Genomic DNA, 18,234 nt, shown 5'->3' on the forward strand with positions numbered 1-18,234 from the left:
TGTGCCTTCTTCTTCTGACTCTATACAGCTTTCAAATGGGGGGCACTGACCACATCTAAAATCAAATGCGCTATACATTTATTGTTATTGCTACTTTTTATTACTCATCTTTCTAATCAGGCCCTCTCATTTATATTCTAGTCTAGTTGAGAGGGTTATTTGGACCCTAGCAGCCAGATTGCTTAATTTTAAAATGGAGAGCTGCTGAATAAAAAGCTAAATTACTCAAAAACCACAAATATTTAAAAATAAGAAAAATTCCAAACTGTCTCAGAATATTACTCTCTACATCATACTAAAAATGAACTCAGAGGTGAACAACCCCTTTAAATTCAAAATCTAGATATTATTATTATCCGCTCATTTCTTGTCTGACAATTTTATAACAAATATGCATACTGTTGTATATTTAGACTCTCAGCTGATGGACATTTGTTCCAGGAATTCTCTACACTATCTGTAAAGTAGTCCGACCTGGCATTTCTTCTAAGCATCCTAACAATCAGAAAATTGTGCTTTTTCTTTTTTAATTTCTATTTCTTTAATTGTAATCAAATAAAGGGACTGACATCTCTGTTAAATAACTTAGCCAGTCCCTTCACTGGATTGCCCTTAGAATTTTGTGAATCCCAATCTAAAGAAGCCACCAGAAAGAAAGAGCCCCAATCCTTATTTATATCAATTTAATCCATCCATTAAATATTTTGCCAAATTTAACAAATATGTATTATTTAATGAATATGTATTATAAGTATATTTTGTAATTTAAATTTTAGGGGCAGATATATCAAGGTTCGAAGTGAATTCGAGGGAATTTTCGAAGTAAAAAAAAAAAATCGAAATTCAAAGTAATTTTTTGGATACTTTGACTATCGAATAGGATACTACGACTTCAAATTTACTTAAACTTTGATTTGAAGTAAAAATCGTTTGAATATTCAACCATTCGATAATCGAAAAACTTTGACTTCAATACTTTGCCAAAGTAAACCTGCCAAAGTGATATGTTAGCCTATGGGGACCTTCTAAAACCATTTTCTAAGTCTTTACATATCGAAGGAAAATCTTCGATCGTATGCTAAAATCGTTCAAATCGTTTGATTCGAACGATTTAATTGTTCGATCGAACGATTTTCCTTCGATCACAGGATGGCCAATTTTGCTGAAAAATACATCTACTTCGATATTCGAAGTCGAAGTATTTCAATGGTCGAATTTCGTAGTATTTTCTACTTTGAAATTCGACCCTTGATAAATCTGCCCCTTAATATACTATCACTGCTTTAGAAAACTGTATACCATGCTAATTATTTTTATAGCATAATAGGTAATTTTAACTCAATTCTGCTACAGTGAGGACCCCATTTAATAATGTTCTTTTTTTTCTTTTTTTAGAGCTAAAAATTGCTTTTTCTGACTACTCTAAACCACAAAAAAATGTGATTTAATAAATCTTAAAACCATGAAAACTGTAATACACATATTTGCCATCTAAAAGCTGTTGACGTCATATAGAATTCAGGGGGAGCTGTCATCCACTTGTACCATTTTTTATTTAATTCAGGCTTTTAAAGGCTTTTTGCTACTAATTTCACAAAAAAAATCTAGGAATTAGAAGTTTTAGCTGTCTTATTCAGTGATTTTTTTTTCCTGTTCGTGCTTTTTTTATTCAGATCTTTTTATGATGTACATGGCATTCGTGTTTTTTTCTTAGTTTCAAAAACATTTAAAACTACTGAAATTATAATGTTAATAAATGGTTCTCTAAGGGTCATTTATAAACACTGGTTAAATTTGCACATGGGTAGTAACTCATGCAACCAATCAAATGTTTGTTATTATTGTTCAGCTGCCTGCTAAAGACAGAGAGGCTGATTAGCTAAACATAAACTACACTGCTTTGGGTAAATTATTTCTGATTAAATTAGATTAGATTCAGAACTAGACAGAACAACTCATTGGAATATTGACTGAATGCACTAAAATTATAAATCCTTGAGGTCTCGGACAATCATAAATATTTAATAGACTTTAAAACAGTCCTATAATGTTCGGTTTGCTTAGAAAAAACAGGCAGAACTCCTAGTTAAACCTTTGATAAATACATCTTATCTTATACGTATATAGTAAAACTCTTATTTTGCTTAAACAACACTGTTTTTTTTGTTTTCTCTGGAGTTCCCAAGGTCTCATTAAATAAGATGAAAACCTTTAAAACTAATTCTTGTTAAACTTTTCAGAGTACTCTTTGCACTTTTGCAGTTTACCCTGCTAATTTAATGATTTTAAAACAACAGTGCTACCTGCTACTGAGCATACTAAGTACACAATTAAGTTACTAAAACAAAGCAGTCTTGTGATTCTGCTATTCTCAGAAAACTGTGAGTAGGGAAGTGAGTCAGTTCTAAGCAGAATAAGATTGCAAGATGTTCCTTTTGTTGCCCAAAATGAATACCAGATGGTGGTGTTCATTATATGAATACAGATTAATATAAATTTCAAAAGTACAAAAGGTTTGTCTATGTGGTATCTGGTACCTTTAAAGCAATGACAAACAAGTCAAACAATAAAAGAGGGAAACATTACCATTTAATTCAGTCTTTAACACTGTCATCATTAGAGTTTACTAGCGTACAAATTTAGCAACCAGTGCAGCAAACCATTACGCAAATTGCAAAATGATTATATGCACTGGTGGAAATATATACTAATCAATGTACCTATTATACTTGTTACACTGTAGGCTTTTTTTATCACTATTAAAATCAGTGTAATACAATAAATCTATAATCACAGTGAAACATAATCAATATAGCATGCAATCAATGTGTACAGTATATTTACCTGTTTCCACTTCATAGGCACTTAATTGAGTAAGAGCCATACAAAGCATCCATAGGCTGGCAATCTTGTACCCCATTCTCGTGGGTGTTTACAGTCATTGAGCACCAGCCTGCACACTCAGCTTCACTTTTATAGAGCTTATTTCGTTTTTAATGGCGTCACGCAAGGTGGAGCAAGAAAATGCAAAAGCACACGCTACAATTTCCCTAGCTGATAGATAATAGGGAGGGTTGTAGGGATGCTAAGCCAACAAATGGTTTGTTTTACCTTCAACTGAGCCGGATATACAGTAGTACTTTTATTATCTGGGAGCATTCAATTGTGACCCTTGGAAAAACAGAGCTGTAATTTAGATAGTTCTTACAGTGCTCAAGTATCTTAACTTTATCAGCATATATATCCTAGAATTTGAGCAACAGAAAGATTTACATGTTTATTAAGGAAACTGACACTAAAATAATATTGAATTATTTTATTGAAGTTTATTAAAAATATACCCACAGCAACAATATTTTTTATAATAGATTAAAAAGAGGAAATCCCTCAACACCAGAAACATATTTGACAGGAGCAAGTACTCTAGTCACACTTCTGTTCTCTTTTTCCTGTATGTAAATATGTAAATACATAGTTACATGGTAACATCAAGTTCAACCTTTTACCTCCATTTCAACCTGCCTAACTGCTAGTTGATCAAGAGGAAGGCAAAAAAAAACAATTTGAAGCCTCTCCAATTTGCATCAGAGGGGAAAAAATTCTTCCTGACTCCAAAATGGCAATCGGACCAGTCCCTGGATCAACTTGTACTATGAGCTATTCCCCAGAACCCTGTATTCCCTCACTTGCTAAAAAGCCATCCAACCCCTTCTTAAAGCTATCTAATGTATCAGCTTGTACAACTGATTCATGGAGAGAATTTCACATCTTCACAGCTCTCACTGCAAAAAAAAAAAAACCCTTCCGAATATTTAGATGGAACCTCCTTTCTTCTAATCGGAATGGGTGCCCTCTTGTTAGCTGGAAAGACCTACTGGTAAATAAAGCAAGAGAGATTATTATATGATCCCCAAATAAGAAAAAGCAAAGCAAATAGAACATCAAAAAGGTTCATGTACATGTTGCATTGAGTTGATAAAGAGGAAGCATAAGGAGGGTAGTTATTAACAGACCCAAAGTCAATAAACTGTAGCAACCAGTCAAAAATTTGCATTCTAAACTGGCCATGTCTCCACAGCAATATCATTTATTTGCTAAATTTACAGTCAAAATGTGATTAATGCATGTGTCAAATGGTATATGACAAATGGATGGCTAAAAGGAACAGGCCTATGATCAAACTGATCAATAGAGGGAAGCACACAGTTTTGTCACAAACATCGATGGTCAAATTTCAGAATATCTGCTTTATAAACCTGTAATCTAAAATCCTGAAAATTTGTATGAAATTCATTAGTGAACCAGTGAACAATGACACAATGAATAAATTGGTTGCTGTGGGTTCAGGATCTTGAGCAACTTTGCACCTGTTTGTGTGCAAAATGAATTTACAGAATTTATGGAATCTGAAGAAGCATTTATCAGGGCCAAGGGTCAGTTGTCAGCTTTTGTTATATATGGTACAGGTAGGGGATCCATTATTTGGAAACCCCTTATCCAGAAAACTCACAATTATGGTAAGTCAATTTTCCATAGACTTCATTATAATCAAATATTAAAAAAAATCATATCAAAATGATTTCCTTTTCTCTGTAATAATAAAACAGTAGCTTGTACTTGATCCCAAAGATATAATTTATCCTTATTGGAAGCAAAACCAGCCTATTGGGCTTGGGGCTTGTTTAATGTTTAAATGATTTCCTTGTAGACTAAAGGTATGAAGATCCAAATTACAAAAAGATCCATTTTCTGGAAAACCCCAGGTCCCAGGCATTCTGGATAACAGGTCCCATACCTGTAATAGTAAAAGATCCCTATTGCAAATAAGGTAACAAAGAGAAACCAAATGGAGAAATGTTCTATCTCAAAGTAGCCCATTTTACCCGCTTGCCTAAATAAAAACACGTTTAAGCAATGATGAATGCATTTAATACATTTATTGCCTTAAGATTAGTAATTTTTAACCTATGGGTAAGGACCCAATTTACTCACAACTCAAATAGGACCTTATTTATGAAAAAACTTGATCTAATGTTGACCCGAAACTAATTCTAATTCAAACACAATTTGAACACAATTCGAATCGTGTTTTCGTCCAAAAAAACTTGAATTTCAAGAAGGCTATTAACATCTTCAAATGGGTCAATGGACATCTGCCATTGACTTCTACATGAACTTGGCAGTTTTTAGTTGGCAACCTATCAAATTCAAGTTGTTTCCAGGGTAGGAGGATGATAAATCATGGATTCTAATTCGAGTTGCTGGTATTAAGCTCAAAATTGTGAGTTTTGACCAGAAAACCAAGTGGGAAATTAGAATTTACCATTCACACCTTAGAACCTGTTAAAAAAAAAAAAAAAAAAGATTATGAAGCCGTGCCTTTAGATTGAATAAAGTTAGCACTCCAAATACGAATCTAAGAGGAGTAAATAAACTATCACAACAAAAATGAAGAATCTGACCAATTAAAATTCAAGTTTCCTTAAGTGCTCTTTTGCCTGAACTAAGTCTACTGGTAAAAGTTATGTAAAGAATCCTAAGCTCTGATTTTATAACAACACCACAATTGCATTGACTAACCTATTTTGGCAATGAGAACTTTCTCTCCTTTGCTCTTGTCTTGTGGTCACCAACACTTACAGAGCTATAGTGAAGTGGAATATGAAATGTCTGCATATGTGTACTGCCTTCAAATGTTTGTATAGAACAGAGTGTATGAAATCATGGCATAGGTGAACATTGCATCCCGCCATGGACTGCTTCCATCACCAGTAATATGGCAGAAAGTTGTCAATTGGTTGAGTCTTAGCCTGGCTCAATTTCACCTTCAGATACACCCCAATTTCATCCAGGCCATGCCCTCCAGCAATGCTCCCTGCTCAGCCTGTTTCAGAGGGTGTGAGGACAAGTTTCGATGCTTTTCAATTGCAGCATTTAAGTAAAAGTAAGTAGAGTGAACATTCTGAAAATGGGTGTCTGGCTTTTATTGTGGGAGGCAGGATGAGAGAGGGTAAATCAGGGTAACTCCCAAAAAAGTTATGATATGTTTGATGAAACACCTACTTACGAGTGCATACATTGAGGGCAGCCATGTTTTCAGAAGAACATTGTATAAGGGTGCCATACTGTAATTCAAAATGTTTTTGGCCTGCCATAGAACATAGGGAAAAGTGTATGCTTTTACTGTCACTATTTTTGTGGGAAAATGTCATAAATCTTCCAGTGTAAGATTAGACAATGGTAGCAATAGACTACAAAAAAAACTAATCTGGTGGAAGAATGAAACTGGGGTTTATTTGGAGGATTTGAACTTTATGGTCTTCGGAATTTTTTCAACCCAAATTAACAATGTAATGTCCTTATCTATATAATCAAATGAGGGTCATCACCTTAAAATGCAGAAAAACAGCCAATGGATGCCATCAAAATTGTGGGGTTCCAGGTTTTATTCAAGTGGGGATTGCTTTTCATAGAATCACACATTGAATAACATTTAGGGGCACATTTACTTAGTTCGAGTGAAGGAATAGAATAAAAAATACCTCGAATTTCGAAGTATTTTTTGGCTACTTCGACCATCAAATTGGCTACTTCGACCTTCGACTACGACTTTGAATCGAACGATTTGAACTAAAAATCGTTCGACTATTCGACCATTCGATAGTCGAAGTACTGTCTCTTTAAAAAAACTTTGACCACCTACTTCGCCACCTAAAACCTACCGAGCATCAATGTTAGCCTATGGGGAAGGTCCCCATAGGCTTTCCTAGCTTTTTTTGATCGAAGGAAAATCGTTCAATCGATGGATTAAAATCCTTCGAATCGTTCGATTTGAAGGATTTAATCGTTCGATCAAACGATTTTTCCTACGATCGTTCGAACAAACGAATAGCGGTAAATCCTTCGACTTCGATATTCGAAGTCGAAGGGTTTAACTTTGACGGTCGAACATCAAGGGTTAATTAACCCTCGATATTCGACCCTAAGTAAATGTGCCCCTTACAGTCCATTTCACTTAACGTCCATATTGGCCAACTCCTTGAACCCCATCGTGTATTAAATATTTCATATATTCAGTTTATGAGAGGGGATTGAAAAATTACCTGTAGAAAAAATATTCTATCTCAACATTCAGAGAGAGGTATCTCTAGCTTCCTTTTTACTTGTATCCGACTCCATCTGTATCAGTAAGGCAAAAATTAGTTGAGAGAAATGCAACAAAAACATAAGAAATTGATTCATAATTATAAGTGACATTTATCAAGCCTCCATGTCCAATAAACTTCTTTCTGAAGTGCAATTTTATAAGCTTGGTCTAATATTATCTAACTATTTTGTCTCACCTCATATTTTGGTTCACAAAAATGCATTGCAACTAAGTTGTTTTTAATATGGTTTTCTATTGTAATTTGTAAACCTTTCTTGCATGTTATAACCTAAATCCAGCTGATCCTAGTTTGAACACTGTTACATCTGTGACCCACTGTCTAAAATGAGCCCTCCCAAAGCTGGAGGTAGGGATCAGATGCAGCCGACTAAAACACTTAATACAAACAAATCCAAAACAAATGTTTGAAACAATGAAGGGTGCCAGTAGTTCTTAAATCAAATAATGATTTATGAGTTAGCAGCAAATTACATACTATTTTTTGGGGGTTTATGCATACTCCCAGTTTCAGGCTGCCTCAAGGTTACTCCAAAGTATTACACACAGAATTCAAAATACCCACTTGAGTCCCTACACTTGGTGAGTGTCACTTGGGGAGGATTTTCTAAGTGAAGATCTCATTTTTTCTCATTCCTCATTTTTTCTCATATATTACCAGAAACAAACTTGACCTAACTCCCATCCATGAATTTGGCTAATTAACTAATAATTAAACATTAAATAATCGGAGAAAAAAAATCAAAAAACTTGAGTTTTTATGAATGCCTACATTTTTTTTAGTTTCTAGGCTTAAAAAAGCTCAAACTTATTGAGTTTCCAGGCTAAAACACCCCAAAACACCTGAAAATTGTGAAGGCAAAATAAATCTTCCAATGGCTCAAAGGGACCTCTGTCATTGACTTTTTCATGAATTCGACAGGATTTAGCTAGAGTATTTTTGGATTCTTATTTGTTGCTGCTTTGAGGCATAATAAATCTCTAAAAATTCAAGTTTTTTTTCTCGAAAAATGTAAGTATTTTTAGTGAACAAAAACTTGAATTTTTAGACCCCTACAGGTCCTCTTTCCCTTAGTGGTACTAAGATTCTTCTAGCTGGAGACTTATGATTCAGACTTCTCAGCTCATGATCCTCTCGTCCACCAAAAATGGAAGAGCAATGTTCTCCCTCTATTCAAATCAGCTACAGGTAGAAACTAGTAACTCTGCCCCTAGCCTATGAGGACAGCTCCCTATGCTCATTATAGCGAATGCATACTTTTGTTTCATATATGCCACCCCAGAGGAGCATATAGTAAGCTATGGACATCAGAAGTTATCTATAAAAAAGTCTATAAAAAATGCACCCCACAGAGTGTTTCTAATGGCATTTTTCCATTCTATTATTCTTCATAGTTGTTTTTAAAGACCTGCAATGAAGCCTCTATGATCATAAGAATTAATATAGAACAAGAATAATGATGGGCGAATTTGTCCCATTTCCCTTCGCCGCAAATTTTGCTGGCGGCAAAACACGCAAATTTGCCCCTAATTCTCGCCTAAGCAAGAACATAGATAACAGTAAACATATAGAAGAAAAATATAAAGAAATCTCACACCATATCAGCTGTTGCATTCACAACAAAGTATAACATGTTCTTCCGTGCATTTGTAGAAAAAAATGTGCAGAGGTGGGGAAACAAAAACAAAATAATATTCACCCATTAATATTTACATTAGACAAACTCAAATAGACACATTATGGTGACATGGTGAACGTGTATATGAATAAAAGAATCATAAAATTCTAGTAAGTAGAAGCCAATCATAATAGCAAAAGTACAAAAAGACAGACATTGGTGATAATTTACTAAGATAGACAATAAATTAACATATTGACTGGTTGAATGGTAAATTAAATTTTCTTTTGGTGTCAAAATTCACACAAAATCCCCCAATTTGAATATGAGATTTATCACACCTTGACCATGGGAACAGTTCTAATTTGAATATTTGCCACCTAAAACCTGTCAAGTTCATTTACAAGTCAATGGCATGGGTCTGTTGACCATTTGAATATGTTAATTGCCTTCTTGACATTCAAGACTATATGATCGAATATAAAACGTTCTAATTTTTTTAAATAACCTCCCATTTGAGTTGTGAGTATATTAGAACTTATTAGAATAAAAAACATAAATTCTAATGCAACCTTTGATAAATCTGACCATAAATGTTTATTGGTTTGGATACTTGTGCAACTTGACACATATTTTAGTTTATGAGTCCAATTATATTTATATATTATTAATAAGCACTGAAGGTGCACATAGTACATGTGTATTGCCAAACTGGCATCAAAGTGGCCAGGTCAGGTCAAGTTAGGCAAGGAGATAGACAAACTAATCCTTTATTGCTTATGCACCTTTAGATGGCATATTTACAGTGGTCCTGAGAAGGAAAATAAGAAGGAAATTTTGTGCTCACCACTCAACCCCCCAAAAATGAAATATAATAAACCTTCCCCATAATATATTTCTGATTATATTTAGTAAAAAAAATCATATATAACCATACCAATTTCAAGAATTACTAGATAAATCAAAGTGTCCTCTAAATAAAATTGCAGAAAGCTAGAACCTGAAATACATCCTGTAGGGCAGAACATCTCCCAAAGAATAGAAGTGATATACTGACCGGGAATATTGTCAGAAGAACATTCTGGCTGCCTTTTCAGTCCTCTTACACGAATGTTCAATAATCCATTTACTGCAGTTATGAATTTATGTACTTCATATTTATGTTGCATGAGTTATGATGACATTAATATGCAGCCAAAATGTAATATGATCTGCCTTCCTTACCTGTGATTGAATGACTTACAATAAAGAAATAGCTTTCTTTGTCCACTTCTTATAGGGATTCTGTCATGGGAAAACAAGTTTTATTACAAAATGCATAAGTTAATAGTGCGCCTCCAGCAGCATTGAAATATATTTTTTTAAAAGAGCAAACAGATTTTTTTTATATTTAATTTTGAAATTCTGACATGATGCTAGACATGTCAGATTCCCGGGTTACCCCAATCCTGTGTCATGTGCTCTGATAAATTATAGTCACTGTTTACTGCTGTTATGCAAGTTGGAGTGATACCACCCCCTCCCTTTCACCCCCTCCAGCAGCCAATCAGCAGCCTTTCAACAAAACAATGGAAAGATAACCAGATAACAGCTTTCTGACACCTGCATTGCTAAAAATGCTCCCGTGACCTTACCTAGTGGTAGACATGAAAACAGCACGCAACAGTAAAAATCCCACTCTTGCGGTTACATTGAGTAGTACAAACAGAAGTTTATCTGAAAGCAGTTACATTGCGAAATGCTGGCTCTTTCTGAAAGTAATATAACAACTAAAATATACATTTATTGGTTAAAAATAACATTTTAAATGGTTTAATGAATTACGTGTAATTTAGTAATTAAAACAATACCATAAAAATCATGACAGAATTCCTTTAAGTTTTAAATAACATCATTATATATAATTTCACACACTAAAGGCACAATTTTTCCCCAGTAGTTTGAATTAAAAGGTATTTTTAAACATTTTGTTGCTAGCAGGAGAAGTAACTTCCATTTGCCAAAAAAAACTGTGGAAAGAAAGACCAACAAATACATTTCCAATTAAAGACTGCTTGTTATATAAGTTAACAAATATGCATACATCTTTTTGGTTCATTAATGTCTTGAATTGTTTCACGGAATTCACATGGTGAAAATGAAACATAAGTTGCATACATCTTTTTGGTTCATTAATGACTTGAATTGTTTCACGGAATTCACATGGTGAAAATGAAACATAAGTTTTGTAAAACATTGTGTTCATTTTATATTCTGTGATATAGAATCTATTTTTGTTATTTAAATCTAGCAAATTGAGCAGGATATTCTTGTCATACACTTGTCTTTTGTATATTTTCTTTCAGTGTATATGACATCTATGTACCTTGAAAGTTAATTTTGTGTACTGGTTATATTTTTGTATACAGATGTATTTTTGCAGACAAAATGTCATACTTCATGAATCAGGGACTTGTGGTTTAGGAATTTTGTAATTTCACAGTAAATGAAATGTTTATGTATCTTTATACAAAAATATACAAAATTACCTGATTCATAAAGTATGTGTCTTCTAGCAGCCAGTAGAGAAAGCTCTTTAGTACAGGGTACTTAAAGTTTGGATGTATTGTATATCCATACAGTGGTATAAACATATGAATGACATTCTTCATAGAATCCTAATGCATGAAAAGATCATAAAAAAGTCCGGTATAACAAAATAAAAGGGTAAATAGAGAATATACCAGAGAATAGCCCCCAGAGCTTACAATTTAATTAAAAACATCTTTAAATACTTAAAGTCTATTTTCTTCTTATTCAGAAGTTTAAAGGAAAAATCACCATACATTACACAAAAAATAAAGGGAATTTTTCAATCTGTCCATTAAACCTCATAACAATTATTTCCATACACTTTTACATTGGTAATCCAAAAAAACATATAAACTCTAACAATGTGCAGAACAACATAATAAATAATACCGTACATGCATCTGGAAGGTAAAACTTGCTGTTGAGGAATCCTTTTGCTGGGCCAGAATTAAAGTCTTCATATAAAGTCAATGTAGAGATTTTCCTCTGTTAGATTATAAAGGAGATGGATCTTTAAACATTTGGGGCATTCAAAAGGGTTAGAAAGGATTAGTGTGCAGTTATGTGTGATTATCACAGTCACAAAACAATTACCAACCCATAAAATAAATCAAGTGATTAGAATGTTGCCACTTCTGGCTATGGGACGTTGCTTTGCAGACATTGACAAAAGAAACGTAAAAAATAAATTGCAATTTAATGAAGCGTGAAGTTGCTACACCCACAATTGATAAGTTGGTGAGATAAATATATGATTTTTTGGGCAAAAACTCAAATCAGAAAATCTGCCATCCCAGACCTGTCGAGGTCCTGTACAAGTCTATAGGAGAGGCACTTATCTCAATTTGAAGTTGTAGTGGTTCCGCTGGGTTTAGCCCAAAAATGTAACTTTTTCAGGGGGTTTCAGGCAAAAACTCTGAAAAAGCCTGGGAAAAAGCCGGAAAAATGTGAGTGATTCGGGTTTTTGCTCAATTTTATAGAGTTTATCGAGTTCTATGATCTGATTAAAGGAAAACTATACCCCCCAAACAATGTAGGTCTCTATAAAAAGATATTGCATAAAACAGCTCATATATAAAACCCTGCTTCATGTAAATAAACCATTTTCATAATAATATACTTTTTTAGTAGTATGTGCCATTGGGTAATCATAAATAGAAAATTGCCATTTTAAAAAATAAGGGCCGCCCCCTGGGATCATACGATTCCCTGTGCACACAAACATACCAAACAAACTATACTTCTTAGGTCACATGAGCAAATTAACAGACAGGGTTCTGTCTTTTGCTTCCTCACTTCTTCCTGTTAAAGTTAGGGGCACATTTACTAAGCTCGAGTGAAGGATTCGAAGTAAAAAAATGTTGAATTTCGAAGTTTTTTTGGGGTACTTTGACCATCGAATAGGCTACTTCGACCTTCGACTACGACTTCGACTTCGAATTGAACGATTCAAACTAAAAATCGTTCGACTATTCGACCATTCGATAGTCGAAGTACTGTCTCTTTATAAAAACTTTGACTACCTACTTCGCCACTTTAAACCTACTGAGCACCATTGTTAGCCTATGGGGACCTTCCCCATAAGGTTTCCAAGCTTTTTCTGATAAAAGAAAAATCATTTGATCGGTGGATTAAAATCCTTTGAATTGTTCGATTTTTCCTTTGATCGATCAAAGTATTTGCGGTAAATCCTTCGACTTTGATATTCGAAGTCGAAGGATTTTACTTCGATGTTAATTAACCCTGGATATTCGACCCTTAGTAAATGTGCCCCTTATAGTTGTAGTATTTCTGGTCAGATGATCTCTGAGGCAGCACACAGACCATCATGAAATGGGGGTTCAGGGAAAGAGATGTAAAAGGGCAATATTTACTTAAATCTATATTCCAGTTTGGTAAGATTCTTTAATATGCCACTTAATATGATATAAGCTATCTGTTGCATAAGTATTAATTTTGGGGGTATAGTTTTCCTTTAATTATTATTATTTTATTAATAAATAAGGTCAAATCGGTCATGGGAGTTTGGTCATCGTTTATTTAATAAAATATGAAAAAAAATATGGATTTTAGTAAATAACCCCCTCAATGTTGAGATTTAAATTGAATTTGTCATTGAATCCATTGACAGATATGCAGAAAGGAAGGGGTGTGCACAAAAGAATATTAGATTACTTTGAGGACTGAACAGTATCAATAACAGTAATTTAAGAGTATCTAAAAGAGCACTCACAGTACAATCATCTGAGGAAGATGAAAATGTGACCAAACCAATTATGCACAATATCACTCCTGGGGAAAAATTACTCCCTATGCTTTTATTTTTTCAATTTTCAAGAAAAAGGCTAAATGCTACAGAAGGACACAATTTTAAGAGTTTCTATGTTTTCTCCTTATCTGTGTGGGTTTCTGATTCTTTCCTGCAATCCAAAAACATACAGACAGGTTGACATGTATATTTGTCTCTTAATAAAGAAAATTACAATAGTGTATGTGAATGTGATAGGGACTACGCTCCAATGAGATTCAGGTATAGAGAATGAGCAGCAAAGAATCCCATTCCTGGAGGAGACAAATAAAAACATTAATGCAATAGTACATCATATTGCTAATGTATGCAAACAAATTAACAGTGATTATAAAGAATTGGGTTTGAAATGTTACATAGTTTTCGTGGTTACTGATCTCAAAACTAAAAAGGAGATCAATCCTGAAGCTTGATTATTATTGTTACTAATATTTTATCATCTTTCATCATCATCATCATCTTTCTAGTCAGCCCTAATTTAATTCATTCTCCAGTGACCAGCATTTCAGTTTCACCTGGTTGCTAAGGCAGGAAAACTAGCAATAATTAATTTCTTCCAAAATGGAGAGCTGTGAACAAAAAAGAAAGAAAATCTGAAAAAATAGCAGAAGAAGAGGATTCCAAGTACTGGGCCAGGTTAGTCTAAATATAGAATCATGATTAGGGAGCTGCTGTGCATGGGGTGTATCCCATTATTTAAAAATTAGCTACAGTATTAATTGTCTTCCAATATTGAACATTAACTTTGAAGTGTACTGCCCTAATACTATTCATAGTATGAAACTTTTTCTAAAGTGGAACATGGGTGTGTCATGGCTGAACAATTTGACTACATAGCAGAACTGGGCAGAAAATTGGCAAATGAGGTTCAATGTTCATAAATGTAAAATTATGCATTTTAGTAGAAATAGCTACTAGTTGTACACTATTGTGGTAGTGTGTGGCCTTTTTATTGTGAATGATTTGGGAATTTTTGTGGATAAAAAACTGTGTAACTCTAGACAAAGTCACAGTGGCTAATAAATTCCAAACTGGAGAACTGCTCAACAAAAACTTAAATTGTTCAAAAACCACAAAAATTTTGAAAATCTCAGAATATTACCGTCTCTCCATCATACTAAAACCATTTCACTTATAAAGATGTAGCGCATTTGTGCAAGTTGGGCAGAGACCCTCTACTTGGTGTGTAGAACAACGTGTTCTAAATACAATAAGTAACTGACATAGGAAAGTTTTATGTGACCTTTAGATGTTTTCACTGAACTGTAATTACTTTAGTGTATCTATGGGTGAAAATATGAGCTAAAATGAAAGCTAAGGTCGTGTAGACACAAAGACATTAGGTGACAGGTCACACAGGTATTAAATCTTTGAAACACAATGCACTTTGCTGCTGTAAAGCATAAAAGCCAGGGCATTTTTTTGGATGACATATAATTTGGCAGGGGCCTTTTATAGCAGCATTATCTAAGACATTAATACAAAAGACTGTTTCCCATATTTTAAAGAAATTATACTAAAATGGTGAAACATACTTCATATTCTTATATTACAAAAAGCCATGCAACCATATACATATTCAGTTTGTGAGAATGTAGGAAAATCTTTTATGACTAAAATGGCCTTAAATCAACACCAACAAATTAATACAGTTATCTGTATATTTATCTTTTCTGTTTTTTACAAAGTTACTAAGAACTTTCTTGAAACTGTACTTTGTCCCAATTAGGAAGCAAAACATATTATTTAAAAGAGCAAGGAAAGGATAACACACAGGGGGGCGTTGAGATATTAGGCACCACTTATATATATAATTGCTAAATTTGCAAAAAAAAATGGCACTGGCACAATATATTTCTTACTTAGAGCCCATATTTCCAAAGGCCTCCTTGAGCCTCTTGCATAGTCACAAAACTGTAGAATTTCAAGTTTTACCATACTGTGCATGTGCAAGCATAGAAAAACCTTAATGGATCCTTGAAAAATACTGGCAATTGGTAACTGATGCATTTTTTTCAAACAGGACTACTGGTCTGGGGAAGAAAGCAATTTAAAACACTTGGGGGCCGATTCACTAAGGGTCGAATATCGAGGGTTAATTAACCCTCGATATTCGACTGGGAATTAAAATCCTTGACTTCGAATATCGAAATCAAAGGATTTAGCGCAGATAGTACGATCGAAAGATCGAAGGATTATTCCTTCGAACGTACGATTAAATCCTTCGAATCGTTCGATTCGAAGGGTTTTAATCCAACGATCGAAGGAATATTCTTCGATCAAAAAAACTTAGGAAAGCCTATGGGGACCTTCCCCATAGGCTAACATTGAGTTCGGTAGCTTTTAGATGGCGAACTAGGGGGTCAAAGTTTTTTTTAAAGAGACAGTACTTCGATTATTGAATGGTCGAATAGTCGAATGATTTTTAGTTCGAATCCTTCGATTCGTAGTCGTAGTCGAAGGTCGAAGTAGCCCATTCGATGGTCGAAGTAGCCCAAAAAACACTTCGAAATTCGAAATTTTTTAACTTCGAATCCTTCACTCGAAGTTAGTTAATCGGCCCCTTGGTGTGTGTAACATATGGACACTCTCTGTGTCTTGCCCTTTTATTGTTCTTTAATACACATTATGCCCCATTTTACTTGCAATACTTAATTGTAATTGATACCTTGATGTTGATGCAATAAACCTTAATATCAAAGAAGACAATCTAGTTTATAACCAGTAGCCATGGAATGCTACAACACATGCAGAAAAATATTTCTGCAGTACCATTCTCAGAATCCTATATCCTGGAAATGGCACTTTTTTCCAAATTGCTATATTTTAGGAGTTACAGCAGCCCAGATCCCAAACCCCACTAACTGAGAAACACTTTCAGAAGGTGGGATGCTGCATGCAAAGTGGGCAGCAACTTAGTAGTAATTGGGATGTAGAAATTCGGTGGGTTGCAGTCTTGAATATATTGCAGGTTGAACAAAAAGAAGCACTACTGTCTCTGCAAGAAATAGAGGAAGCAATATGATGCAAGTTGTTGGAACGATTCATTTATTAGAGATTTTGATTTTATTCCATTGTACTTTAGCTTTATCAGTGACCTGCAAATAATATATGAATACATGTGAGGGGAGTGAGAGCTATAACATTTCTATGTAATATGATAGGGGGATTTTAGGCGCTGCTGAAAATATCCTGGTCTGAGAGACAACAGGAATTTTTTAGTAACCAAATGTTGCACTTACAATGTTGAACCAATCATTTTTTAGTATCACTTATTTACAGTATTTACTTAACTAACTGTGATCCCACACTGGATTAAGTAAATGTAACTATCTTGCCCTAGGCAGGCCAAAACCGAAGGGAAATGCCCCCCATGGTGGGAGATGAATACTGTGGGTACAAGCATCTCTACCTACTGGATACCAAGGAAAGCCTTACTGGACCTATAGATACCAAAGAAAACCTTGGTGGACCTATAGATACCAAAGAAAACCTTGGTGGACCTATAGATACCAAAGAAAACCTTGGTGGACGTATAGATACCAAAGAAAACTTTGGTAGACCTATAGATACCAAAGAAAACCTTACTGGACCTATAGATACCAAATAAAACCTTGCTGGACCTATAGATACCAAAGAAAACTTTACCGGGCCATAGATACCAAAGAAAACCTTGCTGGACCTATAGATACCAAAAAAAACCTTGCTGGACCAATAGATACCACAGAAGACCTTACTGGACCTATAGATACCAAAGAAGACCTTACTGGACCTATAGATACCAAAGAAGAGACAAATAATGGTTTACTGTAGTCGGTAACAATACAGTGGCAACATACATGTAGAAAACTAAATGTAGTGTTACTTATTAGAATAACAACAAGAGAAAAAAAAAAGAATAAAGCATGAGCCCATTAATCATTGTGCTTCAAACCACTCTATTGTTTTGCAGGTCCTGTGACCAATACTAACTATATACAATGCACCGTCCAACTCTGTAATGAACGGGAGTGTAGTATATCAAATAGCACAAACAATGTTCCACCTGCCTTACAGCACTTCTGTATATCACAGTATTAAAATGCAATTTTTTTTCTGAAGCATGAAGAAAGGGGATTTAATATGTAAACTAGTATAAATATCCTTTAATATGTAAAGATATACTTGCCATTTATCAGGGCTTAATTAAAACAAATGTGTGTAATAATAACCACCATTCTGACCCACTCGCAGGATCATTGTCAGAAACATATATTAAAATATGTAAAGTACCCTAAATGTGGATTTTCTTAGACTTTATAAAATAATCTAAGGATTTTTAACCAAGGGGCTGCAGGCAGTACGATGGTTTGAACACAACCAGAGCAGTTTATCAGATTTGGTTAGGATTTGGTAGAAGATATTATTGAGTTGATCCTATTGTTTGTACAGGCATAAAATCTCTTATTCAGAAACCTGATATCCAGAAATCTAAGAATTTTGGGAAGGCCATTTTCCATAGACATATTAAGCAAATAATTAATGTTTTTCTGTAATAATAAAACAGTACCTTGTATTTTATGGAAACTAAG

The sequence above is a fragment of the Xenopus laevis genome, chromosome 4L, assembly GCF_017654675.1.
Source record: "Xenopus laevis strain J_2021 chromosome 4L, Xenopus_laevis_v10.1, whole genome shotgun sequence".
Classification (NCBI taxonomy): Eukaryota; Metazoa; Chordata; class Amphibia; order Anura; family Pipidae; genus Xenopus; species Xenopus laevis.